The sequence below is a fragment of the Pinus tabuliformis genome, chromosome 2_1 (assembly GCF_031772625.1).
Source record: "Pinus tabuliformis cultivar Carrire ecotype Pingquan chromosome 2_1, CPIR1, whole genome shotgun sequence".
Taxonomy (NCBI): Eukaryota; Viridiplantae; Streptophyta; class Pinopsida; order Pinales; family Pinaceae; genus Pinus; species Pinus tabuliformis.
Genome location: NC_142299.1, coordinates 335,799,337 through 335,811,975, shown reverse-complemented (window position 1 = coordinate 335,811,975; position 12,639 = coordinate 335,799,337). Strand labels below are relative to the sequence as shown.

Sequence of the window (12,639 nt, the reverse complement as noted above, 5' to 3'; positions counted from 1 at the left end):
AAAATATTACTCAATGCTATTACTCAAAATCATGTCATTGATGTCATTTGGAATTAAATTTGCATTAATTGTTCAAAAGATTAATTAAGAATTCTTAGAGCTCTTTGGTAAAGAAGAATTAGTAGTAAGCTACTCAAACTAATTAACATATTGAAAATCTCTAAGGATGAAAACAAAGTTATCAAAACTATGTGACACAAGCCAACTCACAATTATGATCCCCAAGTCATTCTAGAGATTAAATGTTTTTTATTCCTCAAGTCATAGTCTACATTGGATCTAAAGTTAGTATCCTCTCGAGGAGACTTGGATAAATGGGGATAACTAACTTAGTTAAGTTAATAAACTTCTTAAAGTTTGTAGACTAAATATTTGTAGAGCCCATTGGGCTACTTAAAGGCATAGAAATAAACATAATGGGAATAACAACATTGGTTGGCTTTGAAGTCATGGATCTGGTCAAAGGAACTAAACATATGTGGGGTTAATCAGAATGTCGTGGCGCAGGAAAATGAAAGAAATAATATTCCTAGAGAAGGATAGAAAAAAATGAAAGGGAAATGGTAGAATAATAATTATATCTATAAACCCCAAGCAAGGAAAGCCTCGGTCAGAACCTTACAATGAATAAGCTAGCATTAGGAAGCTATATCAAGTAATCAAAATAAAATAATAATATTTCAAACCAAATGCTAAGGAGATTCAATGCACTTATGATCACCTTTATCTGTGGGGAAAAATTTAGATACTAAAGTATATGATTAATGCAAAAATATGAGTTGAGATTAAGAAATTGTTGGACTATTGAAGCCATATCAAGAGATAATGTGAATATATGCTTCTTAATAAGAGTGACACCAACTGTCTATGCAATATTTCTCAAAATTAGAGTCTTTTGGGGTTGTTTAATAGCCTTAGGATAATCTCTAATTGCCATTTCTTCGATATACTAAATGTTCAAATTTACTCGAATTGACTTGAATTCGTGCAAATCTATATTATTATTACACTAATATATTCTTGTTGTTTAGTAATTTCCCAATATGTCAATGTTATGACTTGGTATTTTTGCAAATGTGTCAAGGTTATGGTTGATTTCCAACAGTGAAATATGATTATGTTATGTTATTTGGTTTTTAGGAAATAAATTATGGTTATTGAATGGATGTTATGTTTATGTTTTTCCATCAATTTAGTTACGTACTCTCTAAGAGGAAACATCAACAATACACTTACAACATGTCCTCTGCATTGTGGTTTAGAAGTATGTTTGTAGAGGTTACTACCTAAACTAAATATCTTTGTGCCAATAAAAGGGAAGATCTCACACCAAGAATCTTAAATAATTATGAATAATATGCAATAAAATGGATAAAAGATAAAAATACCAAATAAAATCACTTCTATGAAACCTCAATATTGTTTTCTTATATATTGTATCCTTTGTTTAGAAATATGACCTTGTGGAAATTTGTTTAGATAATTTGTTCACCTACACAACTCCTTTAAATAAAATGGGATCTAATGAAGAATATTGCAATCCATCACCCATAAGTTCAAATAATATCAACTTTAAGTCCATATACAGAATACATGACCTTAGGAAACGAGATGTATCTCTCAATTACGATGGGTAATGAGTCAAAATATCATAATAGTACATTTAATGTAAGAACTGGTTACCATGAAGCTATGTGTAGATGAGCATAAGCGAGTCACCTATGCATTAATTAAAAGGCTCCAACAAATCTTCTTGTGATGACACCTAATAACACAATTGAAAACAAGGGTGAAAGTACTAATGACCCTTTAATGTTAACATACTCATTTTTCTTAAAGTACCCTAACTACACAATGCCTCTTTTAGCTAATGTAGATTTTTGTTCCTATTAAGGATTAATATAGATTTTAATTCTTGTTAGGGATTATGATCGAGTAGAAATTAGTTGAAATAATTTGTTCACATACGTATATCCTTTACCTAGCTTCCCAACATCATTGGTTGTGGCTTTCGGAATGGGATGTAACGAAGTATTGTTGTAATCTATCCTCCATCAAATGCAATTCTCATGAGAATCAAAATGGAAGAGAAGAATAGGAAGGAATTAATCAACTACTCTGAGAATTAACATAAAATTATATTCTATTAGATAAATACATGATCTTGAAAAACAAATAGGACTTTTAGTCTAAAATAATATACATTAAATTGCATATCTTCATCAAGAAACTTATTATATCAAGAATATAGTGTATGGGGTTTGATCGTATATAGAAAAAACTCTCAATTTTTACAATATATGCAAATAATACAATAGCAACTTCAAGTGGTGCAACTTTGATTACTTTCATAACATTAGAAACACATGCACGGTTAGCTAATGAGTTAAATGAATATTCTTTATAAGAGAAACTTCATGGAAGTCATTTCAACATATTTCCTAAACATTTCATAATAAGTCCCAATAACCTTGCACCCGCTAACTATTGACGATTGAGAAATATATTTATTAAGGATCCACCCCTTATTGATTCTCTCTTTATTCAAGCATTTAAAGCTCTGAAGTCATCCTTCAGGGGAGTCCCCCATCCCCCAATACACTTGTTATAACATGAAGTTATCCCAACATTTTCATCATTAGTTTTGCTCAAAATAATCATGTGATGATTCAAGTTCAACATTGGATGCCAACTATTTGTTTTTTACTTTCTCTCATATTGGAGGGGAGACAAATTTCCTAGTTAGCAACAAAGTGAGGCCTATTTGGACAATAATTTAGAAGCAGTTGACCACTATACAATGATATTACCTACCTACTTAGTATGAAAAAATCAATTTGTAGTAGCCATTGAAGGGAACTTGGGAGAGGAATCCATAGCAATAGGGCCTCCCCTTAGTGATGGTTGAGGGGTAAACCCTCTTTGTGAATTTCACTTCATTCAGCTCCATACCTTTCCCAACCTACTATATCTCCCTATTCCTAGGCCTTGGCTCATTCCTTGAAAGGATTTGGCATTGATGTTTGGGGATATGAAGTAGAAGTATGAGTTGCTCATTATAATTATAAAGTGAATTGAATCAGATATAAAATAATTGGATTGTGGTTGAGGCTTCTTGTCACTGGGAAATGATCATTGTGCCATTCTATTATGTTGACTCATTTATAATTATTAAGAATTTAGAGCCCTTACAAATTAATCACCAAGAACAATTTAACCAATGACAATCCCAATGAATCCAATGAATCCCTCACCCTTCAAAGATGTTATACCTTACATCTAATGGAAAAATACCAACCAAGGCCTATGCTCTGATCGAATAATTGAGGTTAGAACCCACCTAGTTCCATCTTAGCCCTAGATTTATCAAGCACAAAGAGGGCACAAATCTCTCAAGGTGCAAACCTCTTTTTTAAGCGAAAAACGTTGAGGAAGTGTTTACAATACTCAAGAGATTTGATCCCTCTTAGTGCTTGATAGATCTAGGGTTAAGATGGATATAGGCTAGTTTCAATCATGCGTGGTCACACAAAAATTATTAAACATCCAATCACTCTAATCATTTCAAATATGCTAAATACGTCTAAGAATATTCTAGTCATTTTAATTTTAAATTTACTCAATTACCTTAGTTTTTTTAGATGATTGAGACCATTGATAACTTGAATGATGAAAAATGATGAACTTAAAATTTTGAATGCAAAGTGATAAATAACAATGTTGAATGAGAGAAAATGTGAATAATAATAATTGAGTCAATTACAAGTAGTTTTCATTGTGGTAGCTCTCAAACTATTTTGTTCTATTGTTCTTATTGTCACAAGTGTTAGTTTTTCCATCATTTCATATTGATCATATGAAAAGGGCAGTTGAAATCATATACCATTCAAATATTTAACTCGAGCTATTGTAGTAAAAGTCATACCTTGTCTCTCTCTTGCTCTCCAATATTAATAGTTATATTTCTCCAATGTCGATCCTTGTGACTTATGGAGTGTTAAACCCCATGTAAGTTTCAATGCTAGTTTTTTTCTATTACCTCACATGAAAAGTGATTAACAATATTGAATGATGGAAAAATGGGAATAGTAAGAATGTACTCAATTACAAATAGTTTACAGTTTCAAGAAGTAAACATTTCAGGTAAGTGAACATTTTATTTAAGATGAAAATTCAAGTATTTCCTTTATGGTTGAATTATTGTAACACATATATCAATGCACGCCATCAATAGTTGAAATCAATGCACATTATTAAAATTATTAATTTGAAATTAATGTACATCATACATCTAGTTACATCAAATTAGAAATCAACATCTGTATTGAAATCAATGCATCTAGTGAAAGAAATCAAATAGGAATAAAAATCAACATCTACATTATAATCAATGCATCTAGTGCAAGCAACCAAATAGGATTATAAATCAACAATTACATTGAAATCAACACATCCAATGTGATAAATCAAATAGGATCAGAAACCAACATCCACACTTATATCAATGCATCTATTTTAGTGAAAAAACAAAATATTCATGGCTTTCTAAATCCAACTTCTTTTACCTTTTGTAAAATCCTTCCTCTTTCTCTATGGTTAATATTGTTCAATATTATAAATACTATATAATATTTGTATTTTTATTTGTGTGTATCTTTCTTCATTCCTCTTTCTCTCCCATCCATCCATCTCTCTCTCTCTCTCTCTCTCTCTCTCTCCATATATATCTATATCTCCCTCCCTCCCTCTCTTTGTCTCTCTCTTCTTCCATCTCCCCCGCTCCCTTCATCTATATCTCTGTCTCCCTTCATTTCTCCTTCCTTGTCTCTCTATCTCACCCCACAAACATACACTGTCTCCATATCTAGCTATCTATATCTCCCTCCCTCCCTTTTCCTCATCCTCTCTGATGGAGGTGCATTAGGTTGAGCACATAAAACTGATAAGTTATTAAAGTGAGACCAAGAGTATAGCAATGTGATGGATTGATCACATGTCAAGGCTAGAACATTTAAAGTTTATTTGTGAAAAGTTTTTGATATTAAGTTAAGATTAGTTAGGAATATCTAGTTAAAAGAAATGATTTTATAGCTAGTAGGTAGTTAGCTCTAAGGGAAATTGGTTCACATCCATGAACTCATTTCTTGGATAGTTGTTTTTAGTTTTGGAGAGAGAGGACGAACATTTTTGGGTGCTGGAAGTTTTGGTGTGAGATTGAAGTTAATTGAACATAATTTCTTAGACCAATGGCTTTTTGTATCAACAAATTGAATATGTAAGTGTGTGTGAGACAGTTATTTGCATATGTGTTTGTGAGGTTTATGAACCATAATATTAATATCTTGAGATTGAAATTGATTTGGTCTTTAAATTGTTGTTTCGAATGAGGAATTCCTGAACTGTATTTTCTTTGTTATTTACATTTAAGTGAGAACCTAGAGAATCATATTTCAGTTAATATTTTAATCTAGTACTTTTTCATCCAAGATTGTGTATTGGAAAGAGTCATTTTACATTACATATTCGAGATCACAGAGCACTTTGTATCAAGGCAATAGAAGAAAGAAAATCTGTAAAGGAAAATCATTATCAAATTTACGGGTCAATTTATGATCAAAGGAAGACGAAATTCAAAATTATGGCATCTAGATTTTGTGTAGAGTAGAGTCTATTTGGTAACTCATGAGCGATTTTCCAAAAATATCCTTGGTTGGGTAGTTACGAAGGGATCTTTAAATTGTGTTTTTACAGACTACGTGGCTGGAAAAAAACAATTTGTTGTTCCTCCTGTAACAACACTGTAAGTTGCTGAGATAACAATCATCAATTTGTGGGCCATCAATTTGTGGTATCAGAGCCTTAACGTTTTTGGTCTCTATAGTATAGAGAGATGAATAAGCAAGAAGGAATGGCACGAGGTCGCTGAGGCTGACCTATGGGTAATGCAGAACTTCGGGAAGAGATAAGGGGACTGGAAATTTGGTTAGAAACCATGGAAGTAGGGAGACAACGGGATCTTGAAGGTGGAGATGTTAGTGAGTTTGAAGAGGAACTTGAAGAAGAAGGAGAAACACCTGTTGAAGAAGTTGTTGAGAGAAGTATTGGGCTCAAGTTCAAGGCCAAAGCCTGAAATATCTATTTATGATGGCAGTTTGAAAGATGAAAATCTACTAGATTTGATCAGTGAGATGGACAAGTATTTTGAGTACGAGGAAATTGACAAGGATAAGAGAGTCAAGTTTGCTGTGACAAGGTTGAAAGGCCATGCTGCACTACGGTGGGACAATGTATAGGCTAAAGTAAGGAAGAAGGACAAACCATTGATCAAGAACTGGGATAGAATGGTGGCAAAGATGAAGAGTAAGTTCTTGCCAAAGGATTACGAGCTAACTCTCTACAAACAGATGAAAAATATTAAACAAAAGATAATGAAAATGAGAGAATACAGTAAAGAGTTTTACAAGGTGAATTTGAGAGCAGGCTATGTAGAAGATACCCCGAAAAATACAACAAGGTATATCAATGGTTTGAGGCTAGATATTCAATATGAAATCAACATACTTTATCCAAGGACAATATAGGAAGCATACCAGTGTGCTTTGAAGGAAGAAGAAACGATAGCTAGGAAGAAAAGCTCTAGAAGAGGACGTTATTTTTCCAAAGGGAAAGGACAGAAAAATGGAAGAGGAAAGTTTCCTGCACAAAAGAATGGTGAAGGCAACTCAAATCAACAAGGGCAATCAGAGAAAGAAGGTGGCAGCAGAGGAGGAAGACCTTACCAGAGAGGTAGAGGTAGAGGAAGAGGTAGAGAGACTGTCTACCGGTGTTACAGATGTAACAAATTGGGTCATCGATCTTTTGAATGTCCTGAGAATGAAAATACAGGACATTGAGGTGCATACATAGCTCAAACTGAAGCAGTAGAGGCACAAGTACTTGAGGTAGAGAATGTGCCAGAGATTGGAGAGGTGTTGATGATGCACAAAGTCCTGTTAAAACTAGCAAAGGAGACTATTGAACCAGTCCAAAGGAAATCCTTATTCAAGACAATGTGTAAGGCAAAAGGAAAATGCTGCAAATTGGTGATTGATAGTGGAAGTACAAACAATCTAGTTTCCCAAGAAATGGTGGAAAAATTGGGATTGAAAAAGATTAAGCACCCCAAACCTTATAAGGTATCGTGGTTGAAAAAAGGACACCAATTGTTGGTGCATGAACAAAGTGAAGTTGAGTTTCAGATAGGCAGGTATAAAGACAAGGTGCTCTATGACATAATGTCGATGGATTCTTGTCACATTCTTTTGGGGCACCCATGGAAGTTTGATAGGAAGGTGACACATGATGTAGAGAGAAATTATTATAAGTTCGAAAAGGATGGCATCAAGCACACTCTTGTACCATTGAAAGATGAAAGTACAGCTAAAACAAGTAGCCCAAAAGAACTGCTACTTAGTGGAAAGGAATTTCTACAACAGATGGAAGAAGAAGAGGTAAGCTATGCAGTGATTTGTAATCCAAAGGTAGTATTTCTGCACATTAAATTGTAGATTTGCCTATTGAAGTTTAGGAGTTGTTGCATGAGTTTCATGATATTGTAGTTGATGAATTGTCAAGTGAGTTGCCACCCAAAAGAAGTATGAGTCATCACATAGACTTGATACCAGGAGCAAGTCTTCCAAATAAGGATGCATATCGAATGACACCCAAAGAGAATGAGGAAGTGAGGAAGAAACTCCAAGAATTGTTGGACAAAGGTTTAATAAGAGAAAGTTTGAATATGTCTGTCATACCTACAGTACTAAGTCCAAATAAGGGTGGAGAATGGAGAATGTGAACTGACTCTAGAGAAATCAACATGATCACTATTCGTTACAGGTTTCCATTGCCACGAATGGATGATATGATGGATTTCTTGGGCAGATAAACTTACTTCTCAAAGATTGACATGGAAAGTGGTTGTCATCAAATTTGGATCAGAGATGGAGACGAGTGGAAGACATCTTTCAAGACCAATGAAGGCTTGTATGAGTGGATGGTCATGCAATTTGGCTTGTCAAATGCACCTAGTACATTTATGCAGCTGATGAATGAAGTCTTGAAGGAGTTCATTGGTAAGTTTGTCATTGTTTACTTGGATGACATTTTAATTTTCAGTCAAACTAAAGAAGAGCACTTAGGACATTTGAAGTATGTTTTAGATAGATTGCAACAAGAAAAGTTATTGATTAGCATGAAGAAGTGTTATTTTATGAAGAGTGAGCTTGTATACTTGGGTTTTGTCATTTCTAAGGATGGCTTGAAAATGGATCCAGAAAAGATAGAGGAAATTGTAAATTGGCCCTCACCTAAGAATATTTTTGAGGTGAGAATTTTTCATGGCTTAGCCAAATTCTACATAAATTTTATCAGGAATTTTAGTGGCTTTTGTGCACCTATCATTGACACCGTCAAGAAAAATAGGTAGCCATTTTATTAGACAACAGCAGTAGAATTTTTTTTTCAACTATTGAACAAGAAGATCACTGAGAAGTCGATGGTGAAGTTCCCAGACTTCAATCAACCCTTTCAAGTGAGATGTGATGCTAGTGGGATAGCCATTGGAGCTATACTGAACCAAGAAGATAAGCCCATTGCATATTTAAGTAAGAAGTTAAATGAGTCAAAAAAAAAATACTCTTCCTATGACAAAGAATTTTATGTGGTGGTTCAAGCTTTGAAGCATTGGAGGCATTACTTGATGCCTAACGAGTTTGTTCTATACACGGATAATTCTGCCTTACAATACATTATGCAGAAACATAAGTTAAATCATAAACATGCAAAGTGGGTGGAGTTCCTTCAAAATTTCACTTTTGTTTTGAAGCACATTAGTGGGAAGGCAAATAAGGTTGTCGATGCCTTGAGTAGGAGATGCTTAATCATGTAGGAAAGTCAAATAAAAATTTTAGGCTTTGATTATTTGAAGGACTTATATGACATTGATGTTGATTTTAAAGAAGCTTTTGCAGCATGTAAAAATCCAGTCAATAGGGACAATAGTCCATGGAAAGAGTTTATGTTGCAGGATGGGCTATTGTTCAAGAACAATCAACTATGTATTCCCAATTGCTCAATGAGGGAAAACTTGGTCCAAGAAAAGCATAATGGCGGGTTGGCTAGACACTTTGGTGTTGAGAAAACACTTGGGCAGTTGAGTCACTTCTATTTTTGGCCTAAGATGAAGGAATATGTACAAAGGTATGTGAGTAAGTGCAGGGTAAGTCAACATGTGAAAGGGAGAATTTAGAATGCTGGACTATACATGCCATTACCTATTCCCAACAGATCTTGGGATTCGGTGAGTATGGACTTTGTTCTAGGTTTACTCAAAACTCAACGAGGTAATGATTCAATCCTTGTAGTTGTGGATAGATTTACTAAGATGGCTCATTTGATTTTGTGTTTCGAAACTAGTGATGCCACCCACGTGACTTATTTATTTTTTTATGAGATTGTTCGGTTGCATGGTTTGCCAAAACATGTAATCTCAGAAAGGGACACAAGACTCACTAGAAATTTCTGGAGGACCTTGTGGAAGAAACTTGGCACTAAGTTAAATTTTATCTCAGCCTATCATCCACAGTCTGATGGGAAAACAGAGGTTGTAAACAAGAGTTTGGGTAATTTGTTGAGGAGTTTAGTAGGTGATCTACCAAAGCAATGGTGTCATGTGCTAACACAGGCTAAGTTTTCATATAATGACTCACCAAATAGGAGCACAGGAAAGAGTGCATTTCAAATCTTGTACGACATGCATCCAAGGGGAATTTGTGAGCTAAGAGACTTGGGAAATATTGAGCATAGAAGTGCTGATGGAGAGGATTTTGCAACAGCCATGAGTGAGTTGCACGAGCAAGTAAAAGAAATATTACAAAATACAAGAAACATCTACAAGCAATAAGCAAAAGTACACAGGAAATAGGTAAATTTTGAAGTGGGAGATGTGGTCCTAGCTCACGTAAGAAAGGATAGGTTTCCAAGGGGAGAATATAACAAATTGAAAATTAAGAAGATAGGATCTTGTAAGATCCTCTGCAAGTTTTCAATGAATTCCTATGAGCTGGAGTTACCTCTAGGAATAGGCATTTCACCCATTTTTAATATAACAGATTTGTTGTTGGGTTGTGTTATATTCTTTCCACGACTAGCTGACGTAGTTAACCAGGGGGTTAGAAGGGGGGTGGAGCCCCCCCTTCGTTGCGTCGATTGCATAGCGGGGCGGGGCGGTCATAAGGGATTTGAGGAGTGCAGGTAACCCCACTCTATGGGTTCCGGGGCAGCGCCCCGAAAATTTTTATTTTTGGACCCTATGTTAGGTTGGGCGGACCTACCTATGGTTTTGTGCATGATTTTCACACATGGTTTTGGGCGCGACGGTTTTCGGTCCATGGTTTTGGACGCGATTGTTTTTGGTCCATGGTATTGTATGCTTTGGCATGTATAAATATGTATTGTAACATTGAAAAGAACATAGTGAAAAAATCAAGCTGGTTGTCCCGGTTTTTGGATCCAGGGGAAAATCTTTGTGTATATGTGTTTTATGTGTTATGCTCTTGCATTGTTTATTTTCTGTGTTTTAGAATTCGTATGCAGGTAATTTCTGTATAGGGTTAAAACCTACATTTGGTATCAGAGCTGTTTTGGCTTCAACGGGATGCTTTTGTTGCTGAGGGGTTTTGCTCAGGCTTGTGGTAGACCCTATTCAGTAGGAGATTTGTGAGATAGATTCTGGTGGTGAAAGAAGTTGGCGAGCAGTGGAAAGATAGAGATCGAGAAATTTAATGGTCAGAGTTTTGAGTTGTGGAAACTCAAGATGGAGGATCTGTTGGTGGATAAAGATAAGTGGATCGTGGTAGATATGGGTACTAAACCAATGGGAGTGTCCGATGAAGAATGGAAGAAGTTGGATTAGAAGGCAAAGAGCACAATACGATTCTGTGTCTGAGATTCAGTATTGATGAATGTACTAGGGGAAGCTACAACGAAGGATTTGTGGGATAAGTTAGGGATTTTGTACCAATCTAAGTCTCCGGTGAATAAACTGTTCCTACGGAAAAAGTTGTATAACCTGAGGATGAAAGATAGAGACTCGGTGACAGAGCATCTGATCGCATTTAATACTATGGTAAGTCAGTTATTATCTATTGATATTAAAATTTCAGATGAAAATAAGTGCATCAGTTTGTTGTGTTCTCTACGAGATTCATGGGATAGTTTGGTTATTGTAATAGGTAGCAATGAAACTGCCTTGCAGTTTGATGAAATAGTCTCATCCTTGCTGACGGAGGAGATAAGATGAAAATATGGAGAGCTAGAATGGTGATGCCTTGTCTGTACGAGGACGGTACCAGAACAGAAACAAAAGTAAGTCATCGAGTGGGAGATCTAAATCTAGAGGGAGATCTAAATCTCCAGGAAAACCTGTAAAGGTGGTGTGTTGGAAATGTGGAAAGGAAGGGCACTACAAAAGGGACTGTACATCTAAAGCTCTTGATAAAGGAAAGGGATCTGATGATGCTCCTTCTACATAGGCGAAAACCACCTCAGATGAAGTTGGGGATGTGTACTTGGCTTCTTCAAGTACACATGTAGATCATGAGGCATGGTTGATTGACTCAGGTGCATCCTTTCACTTCACTCCCCATAGAGAGTGGTTCTGCGAGTATGAGAAATACGATGGTGGTGATGTCTTCTTAGGGGATGATAGGAAGGCTAGAATCATTGGTCACAGAAAAGTAAAGTTGAAGTTGCAAGGTGGAAGGGTTAGAACACTTCCGGGTGTTCTACATATTCCTGCATTGGTCAGAAATCTGATTTCTATAAGCAAGCTAGATGATACAGGTGTAAAACTAGTGTTCGAGAAGGATACCTGCAAGATGGTTCGGGGAGCATTGGTATTGATGTGGGGAGTTCGAATTGGAACTCTGTACAAGCTACAAGGTAGCACTGTTGTTTATGGGTGTAATAGTTCCATGGTTCTTGAAAGTGGAGCAGAAAATCTAGTGGTCTCTGGAGAGTGTTAGGGCCTAAATCTACCTTAGGCTGAGAAAGGCAGGTCTAGGGTAGCATCAAACCATGCTTAACCTGGTAGCTAGCCCTATCAGGCCTGCAGAGGGCTCTCTCATTTTCAATCTCAAGAAAATATAGCAAATGAGGCTTCAGATGACTGATGTAAAGGCTAATTTTAGTCTAGGTATATGCTCAGAGGAGTTTGATTGATTTTTATGTTGGTTTTTTGGATCAAAAGTGAAAGGCAGTTTTGGGTCCGGGGAATGAACTCAGTCTTGTAGAGATTTCTATGGGGCAAGGTAGGAAAATGCTTTAGTACTTTGAATTAAGTGAAATGGAGAGTCTTTAGACTAGTGAGGAGCTTGAGAGGGCATGAAAGTATCAGGGATCCTCTTCAAACAGTAGAAAACATGAAAAGCTAAACAAACCCTAAGGTAGAGCACTACAACATTAATGATTTGCACCTTTATACTTGATTCATTTAGTTAAGCTGAAAAAGAAAGAGATAATGATACACATAAACACATGATAAATTGAATTACAGAAGGAGAAACAATACTAAATCACCTTGCCACAAGAATCCCACAAAAT

General features: G+C 35.7%; 1 pseudogene; it reads left to right on the top strand.

Annotated features, from left to right (window-relative positions):
• Positions 1–6,188: 6,188 nt before the first annotated feature.
• The window catches only part of LOC149200202 (iron-sulfur cluster assembly SufBD family protein ABCI8, chloroplastic pseudogene), a 71,200-nt pseudogene continuing 64,749 nt past the window's right edge, over positions 6,189–12,639 (top strand).